This window comes from Brachionichthys hirsutus, chromosome 9, assembly GCF_040956055.1.
Source record: "Brachionichthys hirsutus isolate HB-005 chromosome 9, CSIRO-AGI_Bhir_v1, whole genome shotgun sequence".
In the NCBI taxonomy this organism is placed as follows: domain Eukaryota; kingdom Metazoa; phylum Chordata; class Actinopteri; order Lophiiformes; family Brachionichthyidae; genus Brachionichthys; species Brachionichthys hirsutus.
The window spans coordinates 12,882,098-12,894,686 of NC_090905.1; the positions used below are offsets into that span (position 1 = coordinate 12,882,098).

Sequence of the window (12,589 nt, forward strand, 5' to 3'; positions counted from 1 at the left end):
ATTAGTCATATTCAAATGCACGAGAGCAAATGTTGTTTACATGTTTTCACCTAAAACGAGAAAAAGGAGGGAGGAGTGCGCGCTGTGACTTAGATGAGGTGTGCAGTAGCACAACATTCAGTTTAAACAAGCGAGCCGAGGAGGATTTGTTTAGAGCAGCCAAAGAAGAACAGAGGACACGCTTCTTTCATTTCTCATCCAAATTATACATTTTATTTCAGTTATTCTGTTCCTTACAGCGAGATTCATTCATTTGACAGGTTGTGTTCATTTTAGAAATAAACTCCTTGCATTGATTTCTCTTGCATTTTGATTAGCAGAACGTTAATGATATTCTAAACATGATAAATTAATCTGCTTAATGACATGTGCAACGGGGGGGGGGAGTTTTTGTTTCACAATTTACTGATTTTTTCAGTCAAGTAAAATATGAAATTCGGTTTTCTCCGGGTTCCTCCCCCCTCCAAAAACATGCCATTTAGGTCAATTGGATGCCCTAAATTGTCCGTAGTGTACGAGTGGTTTTTCATCTCTGTGTTGTTATCATCCGGGATGTACCCCACCTCTCACCCATAGCAAGCTGGGATAGGCTCCAGCAACGCCCGTGACCCGCAAAGCGGAAGATGAATAATGCAGATAGTGTATAAAGACATTAAAGGAAAAACACAACCGAATGGAAGCAAGGCCACGCAATAGAGACTGGCATTTTTTTTTTATGTACCAAATCTTCCATGTAACCAGCAGAGTTTATTATAGTTAACTGTAGTAATGAGAAAAAGTGCAATACTGTCTCATTCCAAGCTCCTTTAAAAGAGGATGATATCTCCAAGCTCTGGAGGCTCCAAAAGGGGATTTTCTTTTAGTAGAAGTGAGTCCTGGTTATGTTTTCTCTTTGAAGAAGACGCATTCTTTCTAAAGAGAAATGGGAAAAAAAAACATTTCACTTTTCAATTACCGCAAGCTCCTTCACCTCTCCTGTCCTCCCCAGGTATCGTTTCCAAGGCATGAAAAAGAGAGGGGACGCTTTTCTCTTGCACGGCGGCACCCCTCCCTCTCATTCTCCTCCTATCATTCCAGCTCCCACTTTTATGCATGAAACAGAGAAGAAGATTGAATGCATTCACTGGCCATTCAGACAATGAAGAAAGGGGATCCTCAGAGCTTTATTAGATATGAAGATCTACAATAAAAATCAATTTCTGGCCTCTTTATGCAGTTTAAATGACAAAGCCTCTCCCCATTCAGCCATTGTGTGCACGAAAGTAATTCTGCAGCGCCAGCCGAGACAAGAGCGGCGTATACTTTGTGACCTCCGATTGCAGATTCTAATATGATACAGACCTACTGAGATAATGGGAGGCACTTAATATCATCTGTTGAGAAGAAAAAAGTTATCTCATATCTTTTGGTAGATAGATAGATGGGGGGGGGTTTAAACCATTTCATGGGCAGAATGCTAAACAGGCTGAGACGGACAGCTGAGCATTTAACTCTTACCAGTCCTCACAACTGGGAAAGTTGTAGAACTTCCGCATGAGCCACTGGATCAGTAGACCAAAGGAATATTCAGTAACATGAGGAATGACCTATTTGTATGTCATTGATCTTTTGCAAATATTTTAAATATCACTTCAATGTTATTTTGCTGCAGGTTATTTTAGCTGTTATTCTAAAGACTTTAAACAACAATTCTCAGAACAATAAATATTCTAAGCAAGGAGGGAAAAAAAAGACATCCACGTGCACATGAGTGGAAATTTCATCTTTAATGATCACTATTTTAGCACAGCTTAAATCTGTATAATTCAGTCACCAAATTTCCTTTTAAATGTGGTGAAAAATAAAGTTGCCATCTGTGGCTTGGATTCTCTGTTTCTGCGACTGGCAGGTTAAAAGCAGTATATGTATATATAGTATATATATATATATACAGTATATATCTCCTATATGATTATTCAACTGACAGAAAATAATTTTATTTGTAATTACCTTCATAATAATTTATTTTAGCTCCTCATCAAATATATCAAATATCAGTCCATATATCCAGCTTTTTTACCATGCATAGTTTCTAAGTAATTTGAAGGACGTGCGATGCCATCATGGAAGTTTACATCTAGTTCTGAAATAGGAGCCCCAAAACCTAAAATCAGACACCTAAACTGCAACGTTTGCCTCAATAATTACTTGAGGGGAGCCTTACAGATTTCCTGGTCTTCCCTCGTCTCACCCTTTCCAAGATTTCACAGTTTGTATCCGTGTTACACATCTAAATATCAGCCCTGAGAGGAAACAGGCCTCTCCTCCTTTAAGAGCTCTTCTCTGAGGTGTGTCCCCTTATCGGTGGCTAGATACGAGCTTACAGCAGCAGTCATTTGACGGGAGAATTGTTGAACGGTAATGCAACAGTAATTTGACAGAGAGGCCAAGTCAGAGCGGCAGCACCATGCAGGCAATGTGTTTGATTTGGGGATGACATTACTCTCACAAAAAGGCTGAGCTGAAAACCTGCAAAGCAGTCACATGATGCACTATATTAATTTCTGTATCCATTTTATCCTTTTAATCCTGCAGGTCATGTCGCTAGTTCTGCAGCATGAACGCTGTGAGGAATCACAGCTGTCCTCTCTCACATTTGCGATGATTAGTTATGTTAGACCTCCCTTCATGTGAGCTGACCTCTGGTTTCCCCCGCTTCAAGAAGCTCTTGTAATCGATGACGTGTGATGAAGAAAACTCGAGATAAATCATCTATGTTTGCCGTAATGAAAAGGACTTTTTTTTCCTTTTTTTTTTAGACGGCCAGGCTTTCATTCTTCTCTGATGGAGACGCGGATAAATTGGATGAGTGTACCACAACTCCAGGGGCAGGGAGATAAATATCACACCTGACGTCTCCGCCGTGTCTGCTTAGCAGCTGGAAAACAATCGTTTCACTCCTCCATCTTGACTGAACCACATGTGGTTTTTTTCCAGACGAAACCTTCAAGTCCCCAAAGTCATTTATTTATGTCAAAACTGAAGCAGAATAGAATCGGGGAGAAATAACAATAAATTAATCGTGGATGTAAGAAATCACAATGAATTCTGAAGGTCTTAGTGACGAATGTTGTTCGCTTGTGGCGCAAAAATTATATCCAGTGTACAGCGCTCCATTCAAGGCCTTAAAATGTGGAACTAATCTCCCTAAAAGGCTCCTCTTTGGCGTCATTGTTTATTTCCCCAGGTGTTAGGTACACCGGGGTGTGTCCATGGGGACGGCTGCGTACGAGTAGCCTAGCTTCTCCAGCTCCAGCGCTATGGATCCTGATGCACCGATAGCACAGAGAAGCCTCCTTGAGTGTTTTAGACCTTCAGAAGAACAGCTTTGCCAAAAATCCTCTGGCGGCCCCAGAGACCACAGCAAAAGTGCTCAGTGAAAACAAAGATGTTATAAGCTAGCTTAGCTATTATCGCGCCTTTGCACTACATCTCCCCTGACGCCGCATTCAAATAAGTCTGTATTTATTTGTGGGCTTTATTTATATATTTACACATTATTTTCCCATTTTCTGAGGCAAATAAAAAAAATACTAAAAGGATTATTTGTGGAATAACTAAAATAATTAGCAATGCTTGAGCCTCATTAATACATACAGACTGAGTCTTAGCATTCTGTGACTTAGGTGAAAGACACAAAAGGAGGTGAATTTAGGAAGCTGAAAAAAAAAGTCCAGCGAAGGAGTCAGAACATCCACAGTCCATCGGTGAATTATGTACTTTCAACGGAAACAAGGCCGCAAGGGCTTTTTTGAAATGCTCCTCTGAGACAGGGTGTTTGACTGTACTGTAATACATATACTACTGTTTAACTCTACTTGTACTACTCTAACGTTCTATCTAATAAATATATTCATTATCATCATTGAACATTTATACATTTACACCAGCAACATGGCTAAGCATCATGCAATCTGGCTGAAGATGCACGGCCTACCAAAAGCTGGGCTCCAACTGCAGAGTTTGAAATTCAGCTGATTTTGAAACAGGATTCCTTCAAGTGTAGAAAAAGAAACTCCATCGATGTATTCCTCTCTAATCTCAAACATGCACAAGATACAAGATCTGCACAGAATGCCATATCACACACACACACACACACATACACACACACACACACCCACACACACCATGGAATAGTCTTAAGATTACTGTAATGCACCACTTAATGTGATCTCATGAAAAATTTAATGCAAAAAAAGAAAAAAAGAAGATGATTCGATGAAACAAATTTGTAGAAAGAATTATAAGAAAAACAGAACGTCAAATGAGCCTGGATGAAAAAACGGCTCACAAAACGTCCAATCTAGTTCTGTTAGCAGCAGAATGCTTGCTAATGTCAGACACAAGAGATGGAATTTACAGTTTTGAATCCAAAATATCAAACTAAAATAATCAGGGTATGAGGAGCCGCAAGCGTTTTTCCATATTGCTGCTTCACAAATTATTTTAAAACATTGAATAAAGCCTCTTTAGCCCTGTGTGCATAGAGATGCGCATTAGTGCTGCAACCAAGCCCTCCGTTTACACTGAATAAACCAGCGGTGGTGTAACGCTGCTCCAGTCTGTCTTAACAGTGCGAGCTTCTGCTTTTAGTAAAGGTCCCACCTCTTACTGGTCAGATATCCAATCGCTGTTTAGAATTGTGGGGTTGCCTTTCCGCTGGCCATAAGAATCTCCACGATGTCCAATACCACCCTAGGCAGCCACATCTGGATGTGCCCCTGTGTGAGTCAATGAGATAGCGAGCTAATGGCTGAAGAACAACGTTTAGAGTAGTGGGGAACAGTTGAAAAGAGAGCTAACGCTGATATTATCTCCCTCTCATGGGTTAGAAGTAGTTGCTTAGTCCTCCTCGCCCTGACAGTCCACATGAGACAGTTTTTATGTACACAAATCTCTGACTTCAGGACACAACAGCAGCATAAACTGTTAATCCTGATCTCAGTGACAAGCGGCTTGCCCACAGTGTATGGGCTGAATCAGCTGAATCAGCACATGCGCTTGGGTTTCCACTTATTTTTTTAAATAGTTAACTTTCTTGTTTTTTCAAAGTCTGTCGGTTCCCCGAGAGGAGCCGCTTACCTGTCACCTGAGTGTTTCTACATATAGTACAGGGATAGAATAAAGACTAGCCTGATGTAATTAAAGATACAATATTACAAAATGCCTGAATGGTGCGATAAACTGGTTCCTCAAAGGAGCGTTGGTAAAAATAAAGGATGAAGACCACATTATAGGATAATTAATCCCTTAGTAGCCGTACTGTGTGAAACTGGCAAGCAGTCATTTAAATCTGGATGTGTTGCATGTTGATAATATTCACCAATTTCATGAGAACAATAAATATAAATAAAGCAGAAAATACGCACATATCTGTAAAACAAAGCTGAAATGACAACACAGTTGAGAATAATGGCTTTAAAAAAAAACACTTCACCAGCATGTTGTGTTTGAATTGGGATGGGAGGATAAACCATCCCGATTCGTTCCAGTCATTCCGATTGGTTTTGAGTTGAATTAGATTTTGTTAAGATCAAGAAGCTCTGCCAATTAAAACAGGAAAAAAATGGTTCAAGAAAAATAATCATGTTGTCTTCAAATGAACAAAGGATGTGATCCTGCTCTCATTCATGTCTTCTGACACACTTGGTGGGAAGCATGATTTATTAGAGAACGCAATGCACATAAACTTGGTTTTCTCTTCCGTACGTGCTCTCACTTTAAATATTCTGCACTGAACAGAATTATTAGCACATATATGAAAACTGAACAATACTCCTTTCTGGATTGCTGGGAATATTATAATCCTTATGTTACCGGGTTACCTGGTTGAACAGTAAACCTGGTAATATGAACAGGTGTGTGGGGGTCTATAATTAACAGCAGCTCCTTTACTTGTGCCGGAGATGAGATGGGATGAAACTTCCATATCACTGTAGTATCTAAATCTATTATGACCGGGCATGTCAAAATGTGATGAAAATGAATTGAATCTTTTGAAGACAGATTGCATCCACATCTTACAGCACATGTAAGCCAAATGTGGCCCTCCAAGTCATTTTTTGTGGCCCCCGAGAGCTGTGTGCAGACATTTGTCTTTGTAAAATGCTGCATCTGTCACATGTTTTTAACAGCCCACATTTGTTGGTTGTACTGCAGTTCTGCCATATGTAGCCGGCTACATATGGCGCTCAGGATCAGCAATGGACAGCCCCATAGGCAATATATGGAGCTATCCAGTGCTGATCCTGAAAGCGACGTCTTTTCCGCGGCATTGACTCGGGGACTGTTCTTTATCTTGCCCACTTCTGTTGTTTTTTTTGTCCATGACAAGACAAGGTGGTGGCTTTCTGGTTTTGCTTTGATTTTGTATCGATTATCTTTGTTCCTGCGTGATGATTGCATTTGAATGGAACAGGAACTCTACTCCTCAGCACCGCCTGTACTTCCACACACGCCTGCTGCAACCTGAACAGCGTTCATAGTGAGAGGATTGGTTGAATCGACTGTAACTTGCAGGGTGCTCATCCATCCACAACTATTACCACACCAGTCCTCTGCCTCATCTCTCCACTCTAGAGGGGGAAAAAAAGGAAAAAAATAAATCAAAGAGGGTATTAGGCAGTGGGGTTATTCCCGACACTTTGCTGGAGGCTGCCGTTAATCTGTGCGTTTTGGAGAAACGAGGTTAGTTAAGCATTTTAATGGCCCTAGCCCTGTGATAATTAGGCCTGCCCTGGAGGGAACTCCAGTTGAGCCACTTGGGCCTTGAAATGGAGCCAGGGAACGAAAGCCCTGCACACACACACAATGATCCTGAACTAATTCCCGGAGTAAATATTTTCTCCCGTTCCCTCCACAGCCTCTTTCTCTTTAAAGTTGTAAACGGCCTGTTTTCATTTTCTTCTTTTTCCTTCATCTTCCCTCCCTCTGCAGATATTTTTTGTCACAAGGCACTCGGAGCGGTTTTTACAGAGATCTCATTCCTTTCTTCTGTTTCGTCTTTGTGTCATTGTGTCCCGTGTCATTGTGCGATAAAAGCGTTATACAACACACTTTTTAGCAGTTCCTATGCGAACATTTTCACACAATAACCCCTCATAGGGAGAGACAGGGCCTCTGTTGTGTCTTGTATAACTGGCGTGGCCCTTGACCCCGGGGCTTGCGGAGGGGCCCGCCGACTGACTCATCCGGTCGTCCTGAAGGGAATAGGTATCGGAACATTGTGGATAGTGTTTCCCTTCCTGTCTGAGTCTGGGACTCCAACAAAACAGACAAGCCCCTAAGCTGCAGCTCTTATTGTTTCTCACCACAAAAGACAGACATCACATTAAAAGTCCTCGTATCGTCTTGAACTCACATCAGTCTTTGTCAGCAGTAGAATCAAAGGCAAGCTCAGACAATTAAAAAAATGAAAGAAAATATTCAGGAACATCAGAGGTGCGGGGTAATAAGGCTATTCATGTGGAATAAATGCACAATTCCTGTTTTGTTTTTGAATGAAGGCAGTGTTTTTTTATCCCCACATCTATACTAAGATACCATTAAGTTGTCAATCTGTGACTTTGCATCTGGGCGATAAAGTTTGTCAGCTTTCAACGTGGCTGTTCGGAGGATGCTTTGAGTGACACGTGGCCCCCGGAGCCACAGGAGTCTGTGTCCAGGTTTCCCAGGGACACTCCTTGTTTGGCTCAGGGAACCTGTGTGAGAAGTATCTTCATCTCTCTGCTGCTCAGTCAGCCCATTTCTTCAGGCCAGAGTGTCAGCCATCATTTATCTCTGACACCAACGCTGTCTAGAGTGTGTGTATTTGTGGCTGTCTGAATATGTGAATGCGCTCGTGTGTCTGTACGCGGCTCAGCCTTTGACGCTGCGTCGGCTGGGTGTCACATGGGTGTCCCAAGGACGCTCGTCAGAGGAGGCCGCAGCGGGACGAGCAGAGAAGATAAATGGTTTCTGAACTTAGGAGGGTATCATTAAAGCTACCTGCGCTGCATTGATTGATTTACTGAATCACGGCCGCTGGATGTTAACAGAAAAGCCGGCAAATGGCTCCAATTTAAATGTGTTACTTATCAACAGTCCACAGTCCATCGACATAAAAAAGCTTTAATTTGATGGGAAGTGTGTCATTTTTCATTATGCAGTAATTAGATGATTTTAATTACAAAACATCTGTTAACTTGGCTGACATGTGGCAGCTGCCATACTGAATAATGAACACGCTAGTTCGACTCGCCATGCATGAGTCTAACATTTAATGCAGAGGGACTGAAGGACCGTTCCAAGAAGAGCAGGCTATTTAGAGTTTAGCCTGCATGTGCGGCAGGAGGAGCTCATGGAGACATGATGTCTGAGGATAGGATACCAATGTCTAATTGGGTCGATTGTAAATAATCTTGCAGAGAAATAACATTTTAGTCATTATCTACTCACCCTCAGACTAATGGAAGTCTGGCTTCTCAGTCCAGATCTCTGCTCACGCACTCGTAACGCACCGGACATGCAACGTTGGATCCGACAGAGGCACTTGTTGCTGGGGCTGCAGCAGAGCGCTCTGGTGTGTCTGATGGACGCTCCCAGGTTGCAGGTAAACACCGAGCTATGCAGCGATCACGAGTTTGTTGATCCTGTCTTGCGGCACATGCACACATGTTGGCGCTTGCGCACCTTCCTCCGATGGGCTGCACGCTGAGAGGTTAAATAACAAACACGGATAAATCAATTCAAATTGAGTCTAGTAATGTAAAGACAAAAATAATGTAAAACAATTTTTTGTTTGATTTTAAAAATCTAAGACATTGGAGACCTTGATGAAATATCTTCAGCGGTGTTGGGTGAATGCAGAAGCCAGTGAAGGTATCCTTTCTATGAACATACATGCTCACGTCTTATCCCAGTATATTATCCTAACCCTCACAGTAGACACCCTCTCTTTGTCCTCCTCTTCCTCCTCAATCCCTCTATTACCCTGCGTGTCCTCCACACCTTGCCTCTTTGTCCCGTCTCAAGGCCATGGCCAGTCGTGGGCGGAGGTCTGCGCTCCTATAGCAGCTACTGACCCTTTGTGGCACCTTTATCACAGACTTCTTTACCGTGGGCTACTTAACCACAGTGCTAACTGCAGGTCCTACGGGTCTCTGTGATTGTGCTCTGCATTGAGCAGAGAGATGAGGATTAACACCGACACTCGATAAAGGGGTCAGAGGTGTGCAGTGATTATTTGTGTGTGTGTGTGTGTATTACGGGAATGAGAGAGGAAAGAAGAGAGAGACTGTCTAAGGTGTGTGTGTGTGTGGGATGAAGCAGGTGGAAGGGGGTTGGGGACATGGCTGCAAGGTTGAGGTGAAATAGATGGATAAGGTTAGCTGAGTTATCAGACAGGAGCATCACAATCAAGCTGTCAGCTCAATGCCTCCCTCTCTCTGCGCGCTCCCTCTTTTTGATAAACAGAGGAATAGGATTACAATTTGGGCTGGTCCCGGGGCAGAGACGAAGCCTGCCCTGCCTTTCAGCTGCATTCTCTGCTCTGTGAAAGGAGCACAAGAAAGGGACAAATCTGCCAGACGGGGCTTTCTGGGGTGGGAAAGGCTTGCGGAAGAGGAAAGAAGGGCATTCTGCCAAAAGAACAAGGTACGGAGATTGGCTCCTAATAGAAAAGAGGATGACTCCAAACTGTTGACACGCTCCTTCACTGATTCACGGAAAGGACACGTCAGAATTCATCACTGAGCTTTAGTGGTATTTAGACATCATTTGTTCAATAACTCCACTCTTACTGATGACAATATTAAACTGCTGATTATAGACACATTAATGCAACGCCCAGGTTAAGAAACCTGAGCTCTGTCTGCATTTTTACTTAACAAGGTGAATTTCTGACGCTTACATCATTTCACTGTCAATCTAGTAAAACCATTGTAGTCCAATTCTGGAGGTTTTGATATTTTTTTTTTTACTTTTTTTTCTGTTTTCTTTTAGCCAATTTACCAAAGTAACATTTTGATTGTGGAACTGATTTGCAATTAATATAAATTTTACATGCCACATTTAAATAAAACAATCTAATTCTTCAGTCAAAACACAAAGCATTCCATCCAAATGAATAGATGTCACTAATTAAGGATAAATGGGATTTACGGAAATGTTTCAGTAACCTTAATTTTAGCATCGTTCCGAACAACAAAGGATGTCACACTCAAGTTCCACATTCACATTTAGCATAGTTCACGCGACAATAAACTGGTCTTCTGTGAAAGTAAGACATCATTCCTGTGATTACAGCGCAAAAGCTCATGTTGTGCTTCTTTTCTCGACTTTGTTCAGGACACAAAAGCCTCACTGTTCTCCCCCCTCGCCAAATGATCAGAGAGATTTTCTTTAACATTCAATCTGCGGAGAGAGGAGGAATAGTGTTGGGATAGCGACCAGAGCAGCAGGGCAATTAAGACAAACTAATTATGGGGGATGCGTGCGGAGCTCATTTTAAGCGTGAACTCACAGATGTGTCAGAGCCACGTTTAAGTGCTCTCCAAGAAAAGGCTGTGGCACTCACCCATTTGCTATCTCCTTATCTACAGGGAGAGAAAGCCCACTTTGTGGCCTCGGTGCAGAGACCCCTGCTCTTGTGCTGTGTTCACAGCGAGAGCAGCCGGCTGCTGTTCTGCCTCATGAATGCATGGCTGAGCAGAAATTCAATGTTCCTGCCAGGTTTCTTCGCCGAAAAGATGGTACATCACAGCCACTGACCCGTTTTCCTCCTTCTCATCGACACCGATACATGGAAATGCTCTTTTCCCACTAAGATTTCCCCCCCCCCACCCGTTTCCCGCTTGTGATCTCATTGGCTGTGGTGTCCAGGGAGCTGGGTGACCTTCTGCTATTTCTTTTTATTTTTAGGTTTGTTCTGGAGTGCAACAGAAAGTGACACACATACCTTCCCTTTCCTGGATGGTGAAACTCACCAGAAGTTCAAGGAGCGTTCATGCTGCTCATTTACATCCCTACCCATTTAAAAAAAATACTTTGTATATGAGTCACTTTGATTCAATTTAACACATATTTTATTTATTTTTTTATTGCAAGCTCTGAGTGATTGATATTGCTTTTAATTATGTGGTTATTTTATATCTGTATTTTTATTTCATATCTGTGTATATATTGGGGGGCCTTGGAATCTGTCCAGGGACAACAGATGTAAAATAGCCTTTTGACTAATTCTGGCACATTTACAGAAATGTTTATTAATGTGCGCTGTCCCTGTTAAATAAATGAATAAATAAATAAATAATATTAATACATGAAATATCATTGCAGCGCTAGCCTCAGATGATTAAATGCATCCTCTCTTTTTGTTCCTGCTGGTGAAAACTTGTTTGGCAGCACTGACTCAGAAGCACAACAATTGTTGTTGTTGTTGTTGTTTTTTTTTGCCAAATAAGATCAGGAACAGAAAGAGAATCAGCAACATCTCATCATAAGCTCAGGCAACAAGTGAAAACATCCCTGAAACCCGAATGAGTAGAGACACTGACACAGATCCACGCTCTATTCTTTTGTATGAACCAAATCCCTCTTTTCCTCCGCTCTCATCCACAATGTGGCTTCCAAGCGAGGTCCAGCCAGAAATCTTGCAGCATGGCTGGGAAATAAAGGAAGTGTTGCCATGCCTGACTGTGCCAGTGAATAAAAACCAAAGCAAATTGCTTAGGGAGAGGTTTGGTCCAATTGGATGGCATCCCTTGGTATATAATTCCCATGGCACGTCGTTGGCAGTGGCGTTGCACGCCTCAATCAGGTGTGGGGGCCTGAAGGATCCCCTGCTCATTAGCATGTCCAAGTATGAGGGGGAATTCCTCTTAGGAAGGAGCCAGACTTTGATGTGGGCATTCCCACTTGGATTACGGAACTAAAATAGACATTAATGTATCAGTGAAGTCCTTCATCACCAGAGTGCACTTGGCCCAGTCCTCCTTCACCTGCTAAACGGGAACCGGATTCAAAGTGAGCCGCTCGCCGAGCGTCTTCTGCCAAGACTCTTCCTGCAGATGAGATTAATGTAAATGAGAAAGGAAGTTATTAATCTGAGATTGTCCTGATGATATAATTTAGTTCACATTAATATCTGCCTTTCAAATGTTGTTTAGTGAGTTTCACATTTACACAATAACGCAATAAACATCTTATATATATTTTTTTTAACCCACATCTGCGCCAACGATTCCAAGCACCCTACCAGTTAAACGTCTCCAGTCAACTCAAATGCTGAAAATACAGCATTAGTTAATATTATAACAATATTAGCAAAGAGAGACAAAAAAACTCCTGTAATTTTTATTTTGTTGATTTTTAAATATCTGTAAAGCTGCACCAATATGTTTTCTCTGTCGCCTCCACAAAATAGGATTTCAGTATTTACTCCTTGTAGCTCCGTTATGGCTTCCACCAGTGTTTCAGCCATCTGTCTGGGGTCTTAGCTGCTAAATGCCCTAATATGACCTCTGGATATTTGCAGACTTGTTAGCAAACAGATAAGTGACAATCTTTT

The 12,589-nt window shown here is 42.0% G+C and overlaps 1 long non-coding RNA gene across 1 annotated transcript; it reads right to left on the reverse strand.

Annotated features, from left to right (window-relative positions):
• Positions 1-199: 199 nt before the first annotated feature.
• LOC137899808 (uncharacterized) lies at positions 200-10,808 on the reverse strand. The gene is made up of 3 exons (XR_011105652.1): positions 10,598-10,808; positions 8,479-8,733; positions 200-912 (listed from the first exon to the last, which is right to left on the reverse strand). It is a non-coding gene; the product is annotated as an uncharacterized lncRNA (long non-coding RNA).
• Between the last annotated feature and the right edge of the window lie 1,781 nt (positions 10,809-12,589).